Source organism: Phalacrocorax carbo, chromosome 10 (assembly GCF_963921805.1).
Source record: "Phalacrocorax carbo chromosome 10, bPhaCar2.1, whole genome shotgun sequence".
Taxonomy (NCBI): Eukaryota; Metazoa; Chordata; class Aves; order Suliformes; family Phalacrocoracidae; genus Phalacrocorax; species Phalacrocorax carbo.
The window spans coordinates 407,720-427,920 of NC_087522.1; the positions used below are offsets into that span (position 1 = coordinate 407,720).

Consider the following 20,201-nt stretch of genomic DNA (forward strand, 5'->3'; position numbering starts at 1 on the left):
GCGCAGCAACAGGGAGGCCACCGGGAAGAGCCGTGAGTGCCGTGCGGGAGGGATGCTACAGGGGCAGCCTTGGGAGCTCTTCTGTCTGAGCACCGTGAAGGCCGGAGCTGCTGTGCTGCAGGAGAGGCTGGCTGCAAGACTGCCTTCCCCTAGCTGTTCCTCCCCATCCTGCTACGGCAGCTGCAGCTGTCCCGCAGTTCTTCGGTGTGTCCTTGCCTATGGCCCTCTACTTCTGCTCCCACTCCTACCCTGCTCTGTACCCCCTGCCCTGCATTCCTCCACCTCTCTCCCTGCTCTTGCCTGGTGCTGCCTGCCCTACCTGCCAGCCTTGCTTCTGCCGTGTCCCTCCCTCTGGCTGCTTTGCTTTCCTGGTGCACAGAGGCCTTTCTATCCATCTCGCTGCTGGCTGGCAGGATGAGCTTCCATGCCTGCCAGACAGCCCTGTTGTTATTTAAAGACGCTGACTCTGGGATCCTCATGCCCATCAGGCAAAGCTGAGAGTCTGTCTGATTTAACAAAACAGGGAAACAAGCCAGTCAGAGTTATCTCGATCTGAAGCATATTCTAGGAGTGATTAGCTGCCTAAACGTACACTGTAATTATCTGTGCTGAGTGGCTTCTGCACATCATTGCCCATTTTTCTGAGTGTTTTTATTTAAGTTGATAATGGAAAATGAATAAAGCCTTAGTTCCACTCTGATTTTGACACTTGTGCCAGAAAATATCTGAAGATTAACATTTTTGTGTTCACAATAGTTAGATTAATATTTAATTTGCTGGCATCCAGCAAGATGATTAGTTTTCCTCTGATATGGCTCAACTTTGTAATTACAGGAACTGGCTCCTCCTGGTTTGTGCCTGGGGTAAGAGGCTCAGAGACCATCCTGACATCACTGTGACTGTGACTTCTCCAGGCTCATGCGCTGTGAAGTTATCGTCATCTCTGCTCCTGCAAAGAGGTACAGGCTGGAACCTGCTCCATATCTTCTGAGGACAGAGAAGATCTGTCTTTGATTGCATTTAAACTGAAGGGAAAGAGAGTGGAAACAAGATGCAGCCATGTCAAGTCTCAAGGAACGTGTGATGTTTGCCTGCTGCTGCTGCAAGCACCTTGCTTGGTGACGCAGCCCATCTGGTGCTGCAGGCGTAGGAGAGATCCCGCAGCACTACAGTTTGTCTTACACTGGGGATGGGCAGAGCTAACTGAGACACAGGAGATCCCCCCCTTGACAGCGATCCTCTGCTAAGCCTGGGGAACACTGCAGGTGGGTGCTGCCGGTGACAAGCCATTGAGAAACCTCAAGGACTACCAGTGGAGACAATCTGAGAGAAAGCTCAGTGTGGCATGGAGGGTTGGCTAGCTTGGGGCCTCTCTTTGGCCACAGCCATTAGCAGGTGCTTGTGAAAAGCCTATAGCAAATAGGGCGTGGATTACATGATTATACGCCTGCAGTCCTCAGAGAGCCTGCTCACAGTCCTTCTGGAGCAGTGGTTGTGTCTGACCATCGTGCTGAACTAGCAGGTGGCACTGTGCTCCAGGGGGGTCTCTGAAGCGTCTTGAAACCCCTGAATACCTCTGGGCTCCATGGCATTCTGGGCAGAGAGCCACATTCAGTTCTGGGGTCATATTGCCTTTCAGCTTGATACCGAATAATTTCACTGGCACCTCGTGATTCCTGCATTATTAAAACAGGGGCCAGGGCACATTTGGTGTGCTCTGGTGATCCCTCCTGCTAGCGACAGTCCCACCTTCCTGACTGCATTTGTGGGCGAGTTGCCTGCCTGAGTTTTGCTGGACCCTCCCTCTGCCTGCTCTCGGGGAGGCAGAGGCAACAGGCAAACTTGCCTTTGTTCCCAGGACCATGCTCCCAGTGCATCCTTCGCAAATGGGAGTACCACCTGCGACTCAGTCGTCCGGTGATTAAGCCTTCCCTGTTTGCTCAGAGAGCAGCTATGGCTCAGAATCAAATTCAGCCTTTAGAATTAACCCATCTGTAATGTCCATTAAGTCTGGATTCCCCTGACCAGTCATGCAAAGTAACATCTCATCTAAGGGCCATATTCATCTTGCACTGTCAGTTTTATCCAACTCCTAAGCACTCAGTAATAGCAAGACTGTCAGGGTGTTAGTTATTCATTAGTTTTCACTCACTTGAAGAATATATCGTTGTCATAATATGGCACATTGCACTGGGAACAAACTCCCCATGCAGACAGGGATTAGGGCCATTTTTCAAATGCTGCTGACTGTTAATGTGTACATTGTTTGAAGGGAAAAAGTCTTGTTAGAACTCCATTTTGAACATTACTTTGACAGAGCATAGTGGGCAGCCTTTGCATGCTCTCTGATAGCTAGGGGACAAATGGGTGCCGGTGACAGGGATGCGGAGCACTAGCCCCTGTGGCAGTATGTGCCCAGCGCCACGTGCGCAGTTCTCATGCGTGCACCCAGAGCTAATCAGGTGAACCTCAACAAAATCCACTTGTTCAGCAGCTGACTGTACAATAGCTGCTGGCTGCTCAGCCTCCATCCCTCATTACTGCCCTCCAGAGCTGTCTGCCAAAATTGATCAATGAGAAGTTCAGATATTTTGTTTAGCTGCGGTACAGTCCTGGCCGGGCGAGAAAAGCACCAGGCTAGTGCCACAATGAACCGAGCGCTGTGGTAGCCAGTCTGTGGGCAGCTGGTCTGGTCAGGAGAGGGATGGGAGATAAGAGGGATAAGTCTGGTAAAACTGGGATGGAAAAGTTGATCTTCTTATATGGAAAAGGTGAAGAAAGCCACAAGCCTGCAGGCTGGTGTGGAGGGAACATGCTGTGGTGAGAAGGGGAGGCCATTTCATGCCAGCTATAAGGTTCCTGTTGTGTGCCCACCACTGAGGAGTACTGGGACAAGGAACTTCTGCAGTAATATTGTTGCTGAGATGCAGTGCACCTCAGTTCCGTGGGCATGAGGGGTAACGTGGGAGGTGTGCTGTGCCTGTGCAGAGCTGGCTTCTTGTGGAGCTCGGGGAAAGCAGGCCAGGCAGCACCCTCAGATCTGTCTCCTCCAGCCTCCTCAGGCCTGAGGACTGCTGGGTTCAAGGGCAGCTCAATGATGGAAAGGAGAATTGATTAACATTCAGAACTGCTCCATTATTGAACAAGTAGAGCAGATCTTCTTTGTATTAAGGCTGGATAATCTGGAGAGAGGAGAAGGAGTAGGGCTGTATGTCTGGGCCAAGGTACTTGCTCTTCTCAGCTCTTCTGAGTTACTCTTCATCGTCTGAACAGCTGCCCCCAGAGAGCTCTGGGAAGGAGGGATGGCAAATACTGCAGAGCTCACAGTTCAGCCACCAGCTCCCACATGCTGTGTCCTGTTTCCTTCTAGACCAAAGCAGCAAGTGGAACACCTGTGCTGATGGGGTGTTCTGAGCTGCAGCATCTCTCTGGGCTTCCTTCACAAAAGGCAGAAGAATAAAAAAGGAAAATTAATCTCTCAGGGGCAAACAAATCAAACCAGCAACCTCTGCTGCAGCTCGTAGCCTGCTTAAACATAGGTCTGGACTAGAACATTTGTTGCAACCGTTCAGTGACCCGTGCTCTTCCCAGATTCACCTTATGAACTGGAAAAAGCAATTTGTCTGCCCATGGGCCCTGAAGTACTGATATTTGTTAAATCCACATGCTTTGAAAGCCCTAGAATTGAACTACTGGATATGTAGAGAGAAAAGCAAATAAAGCCAGCTGTGATATGTCCATTTCATCTAGATAATATTCTGATAGGGCCTGATTTATTACCTTTATGTCTTAACGCCAGGCTAACCTCACAGGGTCTCACCTCATCCCAGTCATATGAGGCAGGAGAAGGAGAGTTTGAGAAAGGAGAGCCAGAAATCCTGTTTGCCTGTGGAGGTGTCCGAATGCTTCCTTTCCAAGCTTTCCCATTCACACGGGGCTGTCCAGTTCATCACTTAGCAGTCCCTCTCTGGTGCCAGGCTCTTGCAGACTGCCTTCGTCTCTGGGGTGCCAGCGTCTCCAGGGCATGGTGCCCATGGCTGCCCGCGCTGGCTGTAGCAATCACCCTTGTGCTCTGTTCTCCTTTGCAGGATCTGACCTTCCTTCTTTGAAAAATGATTACGGTAAGAAAACCCAGGCTGAAACAAAGTTATCAATGACAAGAACAATATGAATATCACCTGTGAACTGGGGATAAATAATAAGGCAAGACAAACACAAGGCGCACAGAGGGTAATTAAAACCACAATACCTAGGGATATTTCTAAATGAAAAAAATAATCTTCACCCTGAAACTGCAAAATGATGCGTCTCAGTATATTAATTCTGCCCAAATTAGCAGGTCCTAAAGAACAGCTGACATTTTCTGCTAGCTTCTGGGAGCCCGATGAGGTGAGCAGAGCAACAGAACTTTGGTCTCCCCATTCAGTGTGGCTTGGTCTTTGGGACCATGGGTGGGGAGAAGGCGCTGCGTTTCTGCGTCTGGCTTCCCTGTTGGCCTGCAGCTCCCTGCATCAGGTCCTGAGAGACTGCACATGGCCTGAGCGCTCTCTGCAGGTAGGAAGGGAGCCGGTGGGCGCGGTGTTTCCAGCACAAAGTACCTGCTCTTTCAGCCAGCTGCTGCCACTGTGGCTGCCATTTTGTCATATTATTCCTTCATGCTTTGAAGTAGGGGAAAAAACTGGAGCAGGCAAGGATCAAAGTCTTTGCGGTGTCCAGCACTTTTCGTGGAGAACTTGGAGCAAAATCACTGAAATCTTCCAGGAGATTGGTTCATTTTTAATGATACAGGATTATAGTTTGTCTGTTTAATTCAACCTCAGTGACATAATATCTTTCATTTGGACTTATTACCAGCCGAGCAGTTAGTCAGTTGGAAGCAGACATAGGGCAGGGCATTTTGTCATTATTTTAAATTTTCTCTATCTGACAAACTTGAAGGCCTTGAAAAGACTAGAGCCATTGTAAAGGATAGAGCATCAGAGAATAGGTCACACAGTATATTAAAGAATGAAAATTGATTCATTCTTTCCTCTGTTGAATAAGCAGCTGTACTTTGGTCCCTGTGATCCATGAAATAAGCTGTCAGGGAAATAGGAAATGTGCCACATTTGAACTTCACTCATTGATTTCGTTGTGATCCGAGGTGCAGTATTAAAATGCATTACAGTGGGTGCAGAATATGCAGCAGTGACAGCTGCTAGGCCTAGCTTGCTAGTCAGTTGTCTGGGCTATTTGTTATTAAATTAATCAGTGCTTTACAATGCTGGGACTCATTTACTTAGGTCATCTGGTCAGAGCCAGCTAACAGGAGGAATTTCACAAAAGCAACGTTTGTTAGTTTTAAATAAAATCAAAGGCTACAGAGGAGGCTCAGGAGTAGTTCTAACAAGATCTATTGGCCCTTTTATCTGGAGAAGCAATTTTCAGGCAATTGAGAGATTCTGACAGTAATCAATGTAAGAAGGGGTAGCAGAGACTTCTAGAATATGTGATGACTAGCTGGAGCATGTTAGGCCAATTAATGCCTGCAACTCTAATAGACTGGTTAGCTGCAAAATTAAATGGAGGACGTTCCCATTATTGCAGAAAAACTATACCCGATTTCATGTTTTATAACAGAACACACCTTCTTCCTTTACACACCTTTTCCCAAGGAAAAAATTAACCTTGTTGTGCTGTCCTTAAGTAGTGTACAGAGGACTGTCTGCAACTATTATTTGCTATAGTATTTTATCCATACTGAAGTCTTTTGCTTCTTTTGTGAGTTCTTATAAGTTTTATTAAATAAAACATCATTTTTGCTGCCTTTACTTTATTTTCCTCAAAATTGTGATTCATAAAGATGGATTTTTATAATTAAGGTAGAAATGAGAAATAGCCCCCTATATATAATTTAAAATGTTGAAATTATAGACACTATCTAAGTTCTGCTTTAAATCATGGGAACAAACTGTTCCCCATTAGCAGCCCTAATTAAATCCATTTTTCTATGAGTCTTTGGCAAATTCCATTTTAGTAAAGCTGTATTAAACTGTCTTTTATTTCTTCTTGCTTTGCAGAATTCTCTGTCTGAGATGAATAATAGGTCAAATATGGTATGTGACGGCTCTGTAGACTCCGAAGATATAATATGAAGAAATGTATTGTTCTGGAAAGCTGGCATAAGAACGCTACTGAGGATTTAGAAGCACCTCGACTATCAGACAGGTAGGAGCACTACCATTCTGGCCTGGGGAGTTTATATGTGGTGTGGGAATTGGCAAACATCATGCAGCAAAGAAGCTGTGAAAAGGTGGAGGAGGCCTGGAGAAGGGGAAGAGAGGGAAAGTACTGAAGCACGTAGCGTGCTGTTCCCCCTTGATGCAGCGCATTCAGGTGTTGCACTCCTGAGCTCCGGTCTACCACCTGCTGTGCCCTGCTGGTGTTGTCCTAGGCCTTTTATGAGGAATGAGCTGTTGCAGAGGAGTGGAGAGGAGAAAACTTTCTGAGGATAGCCAGCTCTGCTTTTCCCCAGTACGTGCAGTCATGTGGAGATGTGTTTTCTGCAGGGCTGTGCTGAGCTGCCTGTAGCATCTGTTTGAGGCTTTGTGTTGAACCCACCTAGCAGGCGTTGTGCTCCTGCTTCTGCATGTAGATCAAAACCTAGCCTGGGTAACTGGTCCTGCGCACAGACGGCTTTGTTAGGGTGATGCTCACTGATGACTTGACTGAGGACGCAGTGCACAGACCAGAGAACCCACCTGAAACAGCCTGTCATTTTGCAGTCCTTGTGTGTGAAGATTAACTTACTCCCAGTAACCTGCAACAGTCCCAGAGCAGCAGGCTTACTCCTTTCCTCAAGCGGCTCCATCATTCATTTACTGTAACGATCGGCTTCAGCCTTCGATTTCCTCTCTGGAGCATATTGGAAAGAGAGAGGCTGAACTGTGAACATTAATAACAATGAATAATAACAGTAAGAGTTCCACAAGCTTTAACAATCAAATGAATCAACAATCAGGAGAGTTTCATTAATAAATACTTGCTGGGGATAGATGACAAGGGAGCTAGAGCCAGAGGTGTGTGTATCAGTTAAAGGCACTTATCCTGCATGATCCACCCCTCAGCCCCTTTGCTTTCCTGGTGCGTCCCATATGCTCCATGATCTGCCATGGAGGGCACAGCGGCCGCAAGGAGCAAAGGAACAGACGGCTTGCGCTGAGTTGCTCTGTTGGTATCTGTGTTGGGTTTAAGTGGCAAGGTTTTGGTAGCAGGGGGGCTGTGAGGGTGGCTTCTGTGAGAAGCTGCCAGAAGCTGCCCCTGTGTTGGAAAGAGATAGTTCCAGATGGCTCCAAGACAGACCCGTTGCTGCCCGAAGCTGAGCCCATCAGTGACGGTGGTAGTGCCTCTGTGATAAAATATTTAAGAAGGAGTGAAAACTGCTGCACAACAGCAGCCAGGAGAGAGGAGTGAGAAAATGTGAGAGAAACAACTCAGCAGACACCCAGGTCGGTGAAGAAGGAGGGGGAGGAGGTGTTCCAGGTTCTGGAGCAGAGATTCCTCTGCAGCCGTGATGAAGAGCATGGTGAGGCAGGCTGTCCCCTGCAGCCCATGGAGGTTCACAGTGGACCAGATTCCACCCTGCAGCCTGTGGAGGACCCCACACTGCAGCAAGTGGATGCTCGAAGGAGGGTGGGACCCCGTGGGAAGCCTGTGCTGGAGCAGGCTCCTGCAGGACCTGTGGTCCTGTGGGGAACCCATGCTCCTGAAGGACTGCACCCCATGGAAAGGACATGTGGAACAGAACTGCACTGGAGCAGTTCATGAAGAACTGCAGCCTATGGGAAGGACCCACACTGGAGAAGTTCATGGAGAACCCAGGGAGGTGGGTGCTGCTTCCTCTTGGCCTCTGGCTCACACAGAAATCCCTGCTGGGTGCAGAAACTCCACGTGCCACCCCTGATTCATTGCCCTCATCTTCACATGGTAGTGTAGGGAGATTGTTACACTGCAAAAGCACTGGTGCAGAGTCTGGGTGACTTGTACTCCCCTAAAACACAGGCAGGAGTGGGTAAACAGAAGTCGGTATAGTGTTCTGCCATTTTGCTTGTAGAAATGAAGTAGCTTCCTCATGACTCAGGGTACAATACTCTCTTTCCAAAGCCACCAAAGTAAAAGCCAGAAAGACCTCTTAGGTTACCGTATATTGCCGTCAGGACAGAGTGAGAGGTGCAGGGTAGAGCTGTCAAGCTCATCTTTTGCTGCTTTCTCTTTGTTTGAGCTGAACCCGGGCTGGTTTATAACCTTTTATACAGAGCAAATCCTAGTGCCAAGAGGAGCAGCCCTGGTCATTAGGCTTTTACTATAGCAACAACAAAAGCAAATGCAGGCTTTGTTCAGTCTGGTTTGAAATCCAGTATAGAGTAATTCTAATTCCGCTAAGGAGGGTTTGAGGGCCAACTACCAGTATGTTCATTCATTTCAGGAAAAGAGGATGACATCTTCTGTAATCATGATTAAAGGAGCTGTTAATGTCTCTTTCAGGTTTTCCTGTTACCATAAAAGCAAGAGATGTAGTTTTCTCTCTTTGGAATTTGTAGCAAATATGTCATCTGCCTTTTTTGTCTGGGCTGTTTGAAGTAAATATTGTGAATTTCCATGTTTTAAATAACACAAACTATTTTCTACTAGGAGCCCTGCCCCGAGGCACATGATGCTAACAGAAAGGACAACTGGTTTCAAGAGAAATCGCAGAGTTCAGGGGTAACACAAAGCTCAGGCATGGGGTTTCACCTCAAAGACAGGGACTGTGAACCTCATTCCAACGTGTCATCCCACTGTTTCCTGCTGCTTTTATGTGTTCAAGTGACTTTGCTCCAGTCTCTGAACCTCCTGCACCCTGCCATGCCTGGCATGTAGGAGCTTTCATCAGGCTCCACATCATAGGCTAATTATACAGCACAGCACACTGCAGATGCTTGTGGTATGCAGGCTTTAGCATGGCTTTTTTGGCCAGGGCAAGCGTGTTACGCTGCTGGGCTAGCAGACCTGGGCTGCCTCTAGATGAGTGTGGAGAATATGTCACAGCCCTAGTAGCATACCTAAACCCTTTGCATACCTGTGCCCATGATGAATTGTGTGCACATCTGGCCCCTGCATGGCAGTAATGGAAGTGGTGCTGGCTCAGATGAATCTTCACGGGGAAGGAGGAGTGCAGATTGGCACTTGATTTCTGAGAGATTGGTGCCCTCTTTTCCTGCTCACAGGCCTAACAGGGCTTGTAGTGGTAACATACAAAAACACAAGACTGGCTTGCAAAATGAACAAATAGATCACAAAAGCACTCTGGGCTCTGGTGGCTTCTTGTGCTATTGATGCGTGCATGAAACGTGGCCAGAATTGTCGCTGGGGAAGCCCCTAAAGCCAGTGGAGTGAGTGACCCCACAGATATGTATTGAGCCCTGTGGCCTTCTGTAGTTTTTGCTTTTGAATTAATTAGTGCTGTGCAGCTGTTGAAACTATTTTCTCTCAGTGCTGTTGCTTTTCATCTCGTATCTGTGTCTCGGTATGCTTGTTGCCTAATTCCACTGAATCCTCCTCTTGGCATCAGGAATCTCTTTGTCAAGTGGATAGGGTGCTCGGCAGCCTCAGAGCTCTCCGTCGTGTTCCTCTGTAGCCTTTGGGCCTCTTTGCCTTTACGGGTTGCAGAGGTGCTGAAGAACCACTTGTATAGTACCATGTGATGTCTTTGTGGAAATGCTATTCCTGAGATGCAAACGACACCCAGTGCTTTTGTTTTTGTCCTTGATCATACATGGGTGTCCTTATTTCTTGAGGACCACTGGGACCCCTTTGAATTGCTCCTTTAAGTCAAGTCCACCTGACAGTTGATACCCAAACTTCTACAAGATGAAAGTGGCTCTCCTTCCGTGATAAAGCACTGGCCATTGCTATTTGAGTGCCATGCTGGCACGTGCTCTTAGCATGGGCAAGGGCACTGCTTCTACAGCGCTGGCAGCCTGGGGCTTTGTTGCCTTAACTCCACAATTGCTCTGACCTCGCGAGCTGGACAGCTGGGTCCACTTACCCAGTGGAAATCTGTGATTGGAAACCCCGTGAGTGCTTCTTATGTGTGCATTGCAGCAGCAGAAGCTCCAGGCTCTGGATAGAGCCGATGTGCAAAATGCTGACCAGTCACAGGCATTATGGTTTCTCTGTCCGCTTCCTAGATGAGTCAGGCTGTGAGGTGCGGTATCCAGGCTGGGTGCCAAGACAGTGCTTTCCATTCTGTCTGAAGCTCTGCTCTCTTTTGATGGATAGGCTATCCCTTCTCCGTGCTTCTGTAATCTACTAGCTGCATACAGCTGCTTTGTCCTGTTTCAGATGTGGGTAAAGTGATCCCGCACCAACAGTAATGCTGTAAAGGTCGTCAGACTTGCAGAAAATGTTATATAAATTAAATAATAGTAATGATTTAATAAATATGCTGTTAGTGATTATGAACTCAGCCAGAGATACAGGCTGTTCAGTCTCTTCTGAAGGTGGGACTTGCATTTGCCTCTTCTCTTGCTGTGACTAGCTACTCTCAGGATTACCCTTGTTTTTTCAGTAGAAGGCCCCGCAGTGTGCCATGCTGGACATTCCTAAGGACTCAGTAGATGTGTCATAGTCGTGCTGCTCTGGAACAGTGCTGTCTGTGCTCCCGACATGTCTGTGCTTTATTGCTTGTTTGTGTTGGTAGCTCTGTTACGCCTTGCTCTACCAGTCTGTTGGATTTCACTCTTCACCTACTGTCTATTTTCTGATGCTCTCAAGATCAGTGTAAGGAGATACTCACTCTTTTTCCAGGCCATATTTGGAGTTCGTGGTCTTGATAGGTGCAGTCCCTGTGTGTTGGTAATGCAACAAGAGATCATTGGGGAAGGCCAAAGCTGTTACTGGTTCAAAAGAACATAGAGTCATGAAGCAGCCCTGGAATGTGTAATATCGGTTATAAGTGACCAATGCAGATATGAATTATTAAATCTATTAGCATGGGGCTGCCATAATGAAGTGTCAAATGCTTCACAAAGCCAATTCCTGTTGAAAAAACCTAAGATTAAAAGCAGAGTAGATTCTAAAATGATGGGAACTGAAAGGAATGAGAGAACACAGTATTGATCATCCCCACCAGTCGTGTCTGTTTCCATTTAGAAATATGAAAAACAGATTAATGAATTAATGATTCGGTGTCAGAAAGGAGCCCAGAGGGAGCAAGTCTATTTAAGTCATGTGACTGTGACTGTAAAAACCTTGACACTGTCGGGAGCTGGTGGGAAGACAGAACTGGGAGAGGGACGGTGGTGGTGACAGAACCCCAGCACAGAAGGACAGGGGAGGGATGTATCAGATTTTGTCGCCCTGATGGGGAATGGGTATTGAAGGTCTGGGTTCCAGGGCACACAGCAGGCAGCACAGAGGTAAGAGGTAAACAGCTGTATCATCCACTGGGTTGAGGTTTTCGTTTTCCAGCTCAGCCATTAACAGTTGTGGTGGGTTAACCCTGGCTGGCTGCCAGATGCCCACCAAGCTCCTTTCTCACTCCCGTCTCAGCAAGACAGGGGGAGAAAAGAAGATGAAAAAGCTCCTGTGTCAAGATAAGGACGAGAAGGTCACTCACCAATTACCATCACAGGAAAAACAGACTTGACTTGAGAAAACTTAATTTAATATATTGCAAATTAAAAAATAGGATAGTGAGGAAGAAAAACAACACTAAAAACACCTTCCCCCTGGCCTCCATTCTACCCAGGCACTGCTCCAGTGCAGGACCCCCGTGGCCGCAGGTCCCGCAGGAGCCTGCTCCGGTATGGGCTCTGCACAAGTCACAGCTTCCTTCAGGCATATCCACCTACTCAGCACGGGGCCTCCACGGGCTGCAGGCGGTATCTGCTCCACTGTGGAGCTCCATGGGCTGCAGGGGGACAGCCTGCCTTGCCATGGTCTTCACCAGGGGCTGCAGGGGCATCTCTGCTCCGGTGCCTGGAGCACCTCCTCCCCTCCGTCTCTTCTGGCCTTGGTGACTACAGGGCCGTTTCTCTCACATTTTCTCATTCCTCCCTCCCCAGCTTTTGCGCAACCTTCTTTCCCCTTTCTTAACTATGTTATCACAGAGGCACTGCTGGTGTTGCTGGTTGGCTCAGCTTTGGGCAGCAGCGGGTCTGTTTTGGAGCTGGCTAGAAGTGGCTCAGTCCAGCATGGGGGCAGCTCCTGGCCTCTTCTCGCTGAGGCCACCCCTGCAGGCCCCTGCCACCAAAACCTTGCCGTGTAAACCCAATACAAGAGCAACAGCATGTCATAAAGAAGGAACTGCACAGACACTGCCACACCTGGAAAGAATTTGTGTTTGCTCTGAAACCTGTGAAGGTGTTCTAGATTTTCCTTACGGAAGCTGAGCAGCGTTTCCTTGCTTCAGCCTGAATCTACCTCCAGGAAATCAGAAAGTGCATTGCAGAAGACTAGAAAAATGAAGCCAAGGTGTGAGGCAGAAACTTGCACCCCAAATTCACCTTTTGAGACTGAGGCTTATGATAGGAACTGGTAAAAGATGTAGAAACAAGCTTAAAGAGAGACTTTGATGGAATGTTTTTGTTTCCAGGAGTAACAGTTACCAGCATTTCTCAGCATACAGTATAAATTTGCATGTCTGACTCTGTGGATCAGCTCTCATATTTATGCATGTGAGCATCTGTGGGCTTGTGCTCCTGAATAGAGGGCCAGAAGTCTGGGGAGACCCACAGTCCAGTTCAAGCCTTTTCTCCAGTTGCCCACTGATTTCAGAGAATGCCCCACAGTCATACAGCTCTTGGGAAACGTATTTCAGTTGCCCATAAATTAATTTCTAAGGCTTCAGAAATGCCTTTTCCTTTAAAATTTACAGTGTTCCAAAATGCAACATGTGTGATCTGTAAAGAAGGGAATGCTTTCTGTCCATACAAACGCAGTCATAATTGTGTTTGAGAATGTCTGAGCTTATTCATTATTCATCTAGGCACATGCATGTGCCATTCTGGCAATGCGTGAGTGACTTTCCCTGGTATTGTTGCCTACGGGGATGCACTGTGAGGCAGAGAGCTTGGGTTTTACTCCATTACCTGGTGCTGATTGAATGCATGGCCTTGGGAAAGTTATTTGACCTCTTTGTGGATCATTTTCTCAGAAAACAAAATGGGCACAAGGAAAATTGTCCACTTACATATCCACTAGAAATCTAAATTCAAGTAGAAAGGCAGTCAAGAGATTCTGAGAGGTAACGTAGAAAATATTTGAGAATTTGGTGTCCGAGTCATGGCAGACCTTTGGAAGAATGCCCCTTGAAAATCCCCTGTATGGCACAGAACCACAGCAGTTGTTTGCTACCAACATCAATGTATCAAGTGTGTAAAAGGTCCTTCTCCATTAGCTGTACCTAATGCTGTTGTGTGGGGCACTGGTACATCTTCCATATCGCCTGTGCCATGGGACGATAGAAGTGTCTCGTAGATTCTGCTTGTTTTAGGGCGATAATGCTTGGTTTTGTGTATGCACACACACATGTTTCTCTAATAGCTGTGCAATATTCTACGTAAAGCTCCTTCCTTGAAATAGTTTCAGTGAGATCAAGTAACTTGATTTACTCAAGCAGAATTCTTGTCTACATGTGGTTGGTCGTTTGTTGCACCTCTTCTTCTCAACTTGTGTTGGGCCGGTGTAATGTTTTACTGGCACGTATTTTGCACACATGGCCTCTTTCTGGTTGTGCATGAGCTAATGGCGCTGCTGTTCACGCCTTCCCGTGCATGTATTGCAACACCTTCCCACACATACGATTAAAAGGCAAAACTGAATTTTGCAGAAATTAATTGGGTTAGCAAAATGATTTTAAAACACTCCAGAGAATGTTCTCTCAGCTTGACAGATGAAGGTAATGCTACAAAATGAATTTTGTTGACAAAATAATTTCAGGGTGTTGATAAAATGCGTTTTGTCTTCAGAGTGAAAAGTACCAGACTGACAAATACTATTGTCCTTAGAAGTGTTTTTCCAGCTGTCAGTCAATTATTCCCTTTTTAAGCCAGCCAGTGATAGTTCTTAATATCTGAAAAAGCTTTTGTTAAAGATAGCATAAAGCTCTGAAGGGCAAAATAATTAAACTTTGATTTGTTGCTTTCAAATTGAAAACAGCTTTGTTACTTTGATGAACAAGGATTGGTCGCCTGCGAAGTGGAAACAGGTGGCAAGCATTTGATGGAGATTTGACACGCCTTGCAGAGAAGAGAGGGCGAATTCGGAGCTGGGTTTCTTGAAACAGCTGTTTGTTTGAAAACTTACCGCTACTATTTGAATACGTTGCAAGCTTTTCAAATGGGTTTCCTGCAGGTTTCACAAGCCATTTGCATGCACTTAGAAGTCTCATTTCTTCTTCCCATTATGTTGCACCTGAGCGGAGAGAGGGGATGCAGAGCGGTTCCCGGCCCACGAGCGCGTGGGGATGGCTGGGGATGGCTCGAGGTGGGGCAGGGGTGGCTGCCTGTGGGCTGGAGCCCCTGGGCTCGCCCGGCCTGCCAGCCGGTGGGACAGTGCCCACGCCGCCGGGGCATGCGTTGGGGGGAGCGGACGGGGCTCGGCGGCAGTGGCAGCACGCTGGCGATGGCAGGAGTGCCTGGGGCGCAGGGGGCCCGCTCCTTCCCAGGGGCTCCGTTCTGCGCCAGCAGCGGCTTCCCGCAGTTCCTGCCGGCAGGGCGGGCCGCCTCGCCCCCAGCGAGGTGCTGCCGCCACTTGCCGCCCCACGTTACAGGTCTGACTCTTCCCACTGTGGCTGGAAGGCGCTGGGTGTTCATCTTGCCCATTTCTAGGACAGAAAGCCTTTCCAGGGTGACAGCGCAGAGGCCACTGGATCTCTGCAGAGCCGGGCAGGGTAGGCAGAGGCTTCCTCCCTCTCTGCTGCGCAAGGTGCTGCTGCAAGGCAGAGGCGAGAAGCGGAAAGAGCGGGTGAGGCTGTTGCAGGTGTTGCAGGGCAGTGCTTGGGAGCTGCCTGGTTGCACGGTCTGCAGACATTGAGACTTTGCGTCGGTATTTCCTGTGGTGGCCTGCTGACATCAACAAAAACGTCCCGCTGGATCATAGGCAGCTGGCACAGCTTACAAACACTGATACCATTACCAGGCTTCTGGTTCAACCTTAATAATGATAATACATACGTAGAAAGAAATCTCTGTGTCCTTTCAGCAGCCCCCAGGAGCACTAGGCCCCTTATCACGAGAGCTGCATCAGGTCAAGCCAAGAAAACCAGTGCTGAATCCAATGAGGTTTTGTTTTTTAGTTACTGGACCGAAGTCCTGCCTGGTGCAGCCCAAGGAAACATTACCCAAGATACAGAAGGGGTAATTGGAATCAGTATAATTTTGTTCACTAAGTGCATGGAGCTGTATCTCCTAGGTGCTGTTTTGGGTAAGGATCCCTTGGGCTCTCTAGCCATTCTGCTGCTTCCCAGAAAGGTGGCATGCCAACATTTTTTCTGAAACCCTCTGGTTTCTTATTGGGATCCGGGGTTCAACAGACACATCCCCTTTTGTCCTGCAGCACAGAAAAGGAAGGAGTAAAATCTTGTGTTATTTATGAACTGGTCTCTACTGGGATTTTTGAGGAAGCTTGTACTTGAGGAGATAGTCTGGTGATGAGGTAATGATGCTTCATTGCCAGGTTGTATTTTTTTTTCTACTTTATCAATACGGGCATAACTAATTACTTTAAAGCATAAATGACCTTGTTGGAACAGCTAATCTGAGTCAAATGAGTGTGCCACTCCCACAAGTCACTGGAATGACACTTAGCATAATAGCTCCTTAATATGTGGAACATCTGTTCTTCGTTTTTGAAATAATCAGTGACTCTTCCTCATTACCTTCACTCACCAGTGCCAAAGTGAGCCAGCCATCCCTGGGAGAACATTTAAACTTTTTCACTTCCGGCTGGATGGGGTTTTGAAACCACTGACAAGAAAATAGGCAATCAAAACTATAAATTATCTGAAATCCCAGCCACAAGTAATGTGTGATAATTAACTACTGCTAGTTAATGGCACTGGCTAATAAATCAACAAAAGCACAGTTTCTCTTTTGGAATTAGAGTAACGGGGATGCTAGTAGCATGAATTATGCCTTCGGTCTTGCTTTTAAAGGGGACTGGCTTTTGCTTTAGGAACAGTAGGGTTGAAACCCCTCCAACAAGCTGAGCACAGTGGATAGTCTTTTAAAACCTGCTGATAAACAAGAGCCCTCAGTGGCTGTCCAGTCAAGCCACACCATAAGCAGAGCTAGCTCTCTGCACAGGCAGCTGCACTTGTTGCAGCAGTGCATGGGCTACTCGAACACTGTTTCAGGAGGGCCAGGGGAAGAAATGGGCTTCCCGAGGCCCTGGAGGGCAGTGAGGTCTGGTTGTTTCCCTGCTGAAGAGCAGCCCAGCACTGTCTGCCTGGGCACTTCTGCGTCTTGTGCCAGGGACACTGTCCTGGGCAGAAAGTGCCTAAGGTGACGGAAGAGCCGTGTTTGGCTCGTTAGGCCCAAACCAATCCCTTGAGCTTGGTTCAGGATGGCAAGGAAATATGATGTGGCCATTCCCCAAGGGAACTGCGATGTCTGAATGTTATTTGCTGATGGAACTTCAACAGAGCCGTGCTTTCCCCTTCTGTGCTCTCTGTCTTCAGCAGGCAGTTAGCGGCCTGGCTTCTCCCTGCTGGGGAGTGGAGGACAGGGCGAATCAATGCATGCCTACTAATCTGCCTTAGGTTCTCTTCTGCCTTTTAGGCTGCTTGGTCCCATGGTACAATCACAACAAGGCTTGAATAACACCTTAAAACCAATCATTTTTATGGGAACGCACGTAGTATAAAAGGTCTGACTGTCTGTGCACACATATACCATCAGTGGCTATTACCCAATAAAGCTGTCAGATAGAGAAACATCACAGCAAGTCCTTGAACAATATCTCCTCAAGTTTAAACAGAGAAAAAGCTCCTCACAATTCATTTCTCATAAAAATAAAGAAAAGAGGATCAATATAAGCTGAACGAATGGATCAGGGTTGCTTCCTATAGACAAGGAGAGAAATAGGGTTTGCGACCACAGGTGCTGGCTTTGGGGGGGCAGCCACGGACCATCAAAATCACCCTGACAGGCTTGGCAGGAACCCTCAGCTGCTAAATGCCAGTGTTCACTGCATGCATTGTCTTCTCCTAGAATTTGACTTTTGGTCTGGAGAAGAACAGGCGCCCAGGGTCCTTCCTGAGAGCTGACAGGCTATGGACTGCCAGGCAGCCCTGTTTTCTCTGCATCCTCCACAGTGAGAACACAGGCTTGGCACAATGACAAACCTGGAATCACGAGCAGGGTGTAAATGAGCTGCTCTGCTGTACTGGTGCCCTCCTCCACCCCGCACAGATGCACCCAGAAATTCTAGGCTTCACCATCCCATCTTTGCAGCAGTTCTTGGCCCCAAAAGGAGCTGGAGAAAGTGCTTTGATTTCTCTGTAGTGATTAGGAACACAGTGCTTCCTTCGTGACATACTGTCTGTGCTTCTGAGGCTCCTGCACACTGAAATCTTTGTATTTCTCTCTTCACAGTGTGAGTCCCACGATGCTCCATTTAATGGATGTTATTTAGGTTGAAAGGTAAGCGGCTTAAATGCTTTGCTTTCTAGCATCTGTGTCCTGTTAGAGCCATCTCTCACTCACTCTCAGTTGTACATTTTGTTACGTGAACATGTTTAGATAGAACAAGGATTTTTCTCTCCTTCAAATATTTATAGTGATGACTTGTGATGTAATCAATAGAGTTTGCAGAGTCTCACCCTGCACCATCACATCTTTATTCTTCAGAATGATGCTTGCTGCAATATTATAGCTAGGACTGACAAGATAAAGCTGAGTTAAAACAAATCGCACATTATCTGCTTCCATCCTGCTGTTGAGATTGCAAAAGAGAACAAATGAAATTCTATCAAAGAGAAGCTCTTCTCCCTCCTCCCAAGCAGAGGAGTGGCAGCTACTGAGGCAGACCAAGAGCACCTCTGACAGAAGCTGTGCTGAGATGGGGCTCCTATTCCCTCACCCCCAGCAGATGACTGAAGTGCTCCAGGGCAGGCTCCAAGATCCGCATCCATCTTGCCTCCAAGCTAGATCCCAAGCCCATCTTTCCCAACCCCTGTGCAGTCTTTGCTCAGTCAGCTGCTGGCGGATCTCCAGAATTCAGCACGCCATTAGAGGCCATGCCAGTATGATCTGAGCCCTCATTCTCCTGCAGCACACCCCAGGATGTGTAGCAGTAGCTCACACCCACTGTTGCTTGGTCTCCTTGCCTCCTTCCCCCCAGAACCACAGCAATGAGGAACACTTTCAGGGAACTGGGATCATAAGACAGTTTTTTCCTCCCTGTCACAGCCAGCAGTGAGCCAGTTTTCGTGGGCCCAAAGAATGTTGATGTCCTACACAGCCCCAGCAAGAGATGCTGGCAGGATCCCTGTGGGCCAGTCTGAATGTTGGCTGTCTGCTCTACCAGGCCTGCACCACAAAGTCTGAGTATTTGATGCTGCAGAACTGTTGTGAACGTGCCTCTTGCCAGCGCACACTGGAAATATTTTTTGAAAGATTTTGGGAAAGCAGGCAGGGTATGGGGAGGTTTGGCTGACGTAGCATTTGAGCAAAGTGCTGTTCAGTACAGATCTGTGTACTCTGTGCTGAACTAAGAGGTAGCAGGAGCTCTTCATGTAGCGAGGAATGAAATGCAGTCTTTTCAGGAAGCCACATGCCCCTGTAGTTGATGAGGAGTTGAGAGCATCTTGCCAGAGAGCTGCCCAACTAGGCGACTCAGCACAGTCATTGGGCTGCGTTTAATAAGGTTTGCGTGGCTGCTTTGTGCCGTGGAGGTATCTGACTTTGTCTCAGTGAGAATGGGATGCTCTTTTGGGCACAGCAACTGTGTTATAGAACATTATGCTTTCATTGCTCTGAGTGGAGTTGCCAGGAATTGCTGCTTCTTGCTCTTGGCTGGAAGGTGGCTTTACTCTTTGTTGTATGAGGTAGGTATATTTACATTTGCTTGACAGAAAGGCTCTTGACTTCAGCAAGAAGGGACTGCAGACAACTCTGGCTTAGAGGCCAAAGAACTTCCCACTCTTGTTGCTGCTTTTATGAAAAAGAAAAAAAAGAATTTCTCAAAAATAAACCACATCTGACCTGTAAGCAGAGAACGTAGCTTGGCAGATGGCAGGGGAGGAAATGAGGGATCAGGCACTGGGGAAGATACAGGCAAAATGCCACCTGATTTCTGTCTACTTAAAAGCCAGTTCTTTGCTGGGAAAAGCCGCAGACTTTGCCTCTGCACAGCTCCCTGCCTCACTCTGTGAGTGCTGAACCAGGGACTCCTCCAGTCTGAGACTGAGAGAGCTGCAGAGGAATGCTTAATGATGTGACTGCTACCCCAAAGGACAACTACTGATCTGAACTACCTGCAACGCCCCTGGAAAGACATTATTTAGCTAGCGAATAGCAAAGAGTAATTTTCAAATACTCTAGAAATTAAATTTCTACAGATTTTCAAGATACTAAAAGGGATGGATCATTATTACCTGGTATTAGGAGTTATTTTTCCTAATTCTGTGTAGAAATGTCAGGCACATGCTGGTAGGTGGAAAGAGCAGCAATCCTATGTAGCCTTAGTGCCTCGCTCAGAATATCCTGGGCATAGTGGAGTCAGGAAAGACTCTTCCTCCTTCTTTTTAGGGATGCAAAGGGATTATCTCCAAGCCCATCATTCTTGAAGTGCCTTTTAATTGCTGCAAGCAATTGTCCCAGTTCTGTTGGGGACAAGTGCCCGAGCAGTGTCATCGCGGGCCGTGATGAGCTCTGCCAGCACCAGGCCCTGGGCAGACCCAGCTCTACCCAGCAGCCTGGTCAGGACCAGGCCCACAGTTCCGTGGCTGGGAGAGGCTTTAATGGCCACACCAGCCAGGCGCCTGCCTTTACACATAGCCAAAAGGACCCGAAGTGTGGGTCACCCCTGACACTGGACCACGCGGCCTTGGGAGATGCCCTTGGCACTGCAGCCCAGCAGCAGTTAATGCAGCTCAGCAGGGAGCACGCCACACGCACAGGCAGCAAGTGCAAGGTGTGTAAAGACGTGCCAGCGCCGTGGCGGTGCGCTTGCCT

The 20,201-nt window shown here is 47.9% G+C and overlaps 1 long non-coding RNA gene across 4 annotated transcripts in view; it reads left to right on the forward strand.

Annotated features, from left to right (window-relative positions):
* The window catches only part of LOC135315126 (uncharacterized), a 107,631-nt gene that overhangs the window by 25,130 nt on the left and 62,300 nt on the right, over positions 1-20,201 (forward strand). Inside the window, exons 2-4 of one of the 4 annotated variants that reach the window (XR_010374573.1) lie at positions 835-1,265; positions 4,089-4,121; positions 6,060-6,207. This is a non-coding gene — a long non-coding RNA (uncharacterized LOC135315126). The remainder of the gene's footprint in view (positions 1-834; positions 1,266-4,088; positions 4,122-6,059; positions 6,208-20,201) is intronic. The other 3 variants (XR_010374574.1, XR_010374572.1, XR_010374571.1) reach the window with 3 other exon arrangements.